The sequence below is a fragment of the Salvelinus sp. IW2-2015 genome, linkage group LG32 (genome assembly GCF_002910315.2).
Source record: "Salvelinus sp. IW2-2015 linkage group LG32, ASM291031v2, whole genome shotgun sequence".
In the NCBI taxonomy this organism is placed as follows: Eukaryota; Metazoa; Chordata; class Actinopteri; order Salmoniformes; family Salmonidae; genus Salvelinus; species Salvelinus sp. IW2-2015.
The window spans coordinates 37601014-37603732 of NC_036871.1; positions in this window are offsets into that span (position 1 = coordinate 37601014).

Here is a 2719-nt window from a genome sequence, read left to right on the forward strand (position 1 = left end):
AAATCTGAGCAAAGTACAGCAGGGTCAAGATCATACCCCAAGACATGCTAACCTCCCCTGTTATTAGTAATGGTGAGAGGTTAGCATGTGTTGGGTACTCATCATTATTCAAGATTCATTCAGGATTATCCATAATCAATGTAGCATCCACATTAATGTAGAAGTGTTTAGAAACATACTATATTCTTATTTATAGAAAAGTGACTCCAAAATGACACAATACATTATTTACCATTCATTTCCATTGGGCACAAAACAAGAATATCAGTTTTTGAATTATTTATTTTATAGACATTACTGCTCATCTTTATCAATAATTTCGGACGTCACTGTAGATAGTGCTTGGTCTCAATCCTCTGGTTCTAGTCTTACCATTTTGTTTCACTACTGTGTCGCTTGTTCTCCTGAACCAGTGAGATGTCCTCATAATCTGGGTCCTTCTCGTCAATCTCCCTCTTGATGCCTGACATGTCTTGTCTTGTAGATGGAGACAACAGAAAAGTGTCAGTTGAAACTCTTGTTGATTAATCTGTGCAATTTGGAAACCATGTTTCGGCTGCTTGCTCTAAGAATACGAATGAGATACACTACATGGACAAAAGTATGTGGACACATGCTCGTCGAACATCTCATTCCAAAATCATGGGTGTTACTATGGAGTTGGTCCCTCCCTTTGCTGCTTTAACAGCCTCCACTCTTCTGGAAGACTTTCCACTAGATGTTGGAACACTTGCTGCTGGGACTTGCTTCCATTCAGCCACAAAAGCATTAGTGAGGTCGAGCACTGATGTTGGGCAATTAGGCCTGGCTCGCAGTTGCCGTTCTAATTCATCTCAAAGGTGTTCGATGGAGTTGAGGTCAGGGCTCTGTGCAGGCCAGTCAAGTTCTTCCGATCTTGACAAACCATTTCTGTATGGACCTCGCTTTGTGCACGGGGGCATTGTAATGCTGAAACAGGAAAGGGCCTTCCCAAACTGTTGCCACAAAGTTGGAAGCACAGAATCGCCTAGAATGTCATTGCATGCTGTAGCTGAAGATTTTCCTCACTGGAACTAAGGGCCAGTGAACAATATACTAATTGTTTTTTGGCTAGCCAGCCCAGAGTCAGCCCAGAACCAGCCAGAGTCAGCCCAGAGCCAGCCCAGAGTCAGCCCAGAGCCAGCCCAGAGCTAGCCCAGAGTCAGCCCAGAGTCAGCCCAGAGCCAGCCAGAGCTAGCCAGAGTCAGCCCAGAGTCAGACCAGAGCCAGCCCAGAGTCAGCCAGAGCCAGCCCAGAGTCAGCCAGAGCCAGCCCAGAGCCAGCCAGAGCCAGCCCAGAGCCAGCCCAGAGTCAGCCCAGAGCCAGCCCAGAGTCAGCCAGAGTCAGCCCGAGTCAGCCCAGAGCCAGACCAGAGCCAGCCCAGAGCCAGCTCTCTCCAGGGTGTCTTAGGCATATTTTCCCCTGAAGCTCCTCTCCAGTGTATGAGTTCGTATGAGTTCGTATGAGTTCCCATTCCAAAGTCAGTAGTCAGACATGAGAGGATCATCCCCACACACCCAGCCATTCATAGCATCACATGACCTTCCCTCCCACAGTGTATTTCACTGGATAGAATAAGTCTGACGTCTGGGCTCTGGGGCAGGCAGCATAGAACAATAATGTCTGAGAGACTGACTGTCAGAGAGTGCAGAGTAGAAAACCAGGCCAGACTGAATCCACAGACTGTTTGGGTCTGCAGGGCCTTAGGCAGCAGCTGGGGTTAAAATGATGTGTGTGTTGTGTGTGTGTGTGTGTGTGTTGTGTGTGTGTGTGTGTGTGTGTGTGTTGTGTGTGTGTGTGTGTGTGTGTGTGTGGGTGTGTGTGTGTGTGTGTGTGTGAGAGAGAGAGTGCTTTCTGTAGAAATGAAAGAGGGTGATGACGGGGCAAAGAGAGAGACACTCATCAGATCTGACAGAGGAGAGACATGAGGTAAGCAGGAAATATGCAGAGTCACAGTCTCATGTACACACACACAAAAACAATGCTAACAAACACTGACATGTTTATACATGTTGTACACAGCCAGATCAACAAACTCACAGACAACAGAATTACACAGCCAGATCAACAAACAAACAGACAACTGAATTACACAGCCAGATCAACAAACAAACAGACAACTGAATTACACAGCCAGATCAACAAACAAACAGACAACAGAATTACACAGCCAGATCAACAAACAAACACAGACAACAGAATTACACAGCCAGATCAACAAACACACAGACAACAGAATTACACAGCCAGACAACAAACACACAGACAACAGAATTACACAGCCAGACCAACAAACACACAGACAACAACACAAACAAACCCTCTTAGCTCAGCCGCCCTGCGTTTCCCAATGTTCCAGGAGTAGTAATGCTCAGTAGGCACAGAACAGATGGGAGTCCCCGGCTAAACAACACCAACCATACAGCACACAACATACCAATCAATCAAATGCATTTATATAGGCATTTTGTAGAAGCCCAGCCTAAAACCCCAAACAGCAAGACGTGCAGATACAGACGCATGGTGGCTAGGGAAAACTCCCTAGAAAGGCAGTGACCCAGGAAGAAACCTAGAGAGGAACCAGGCTCTGAGGCGTGGCAAGTCCTTTTCTGGCTGTACTGGGTAGTGAGGAACCCGGCTCTGAGGGGTGGCCAGTCCTCTACTGACTGTACTGGGTAGAAAGGAACCAGGCTCTTAGGAG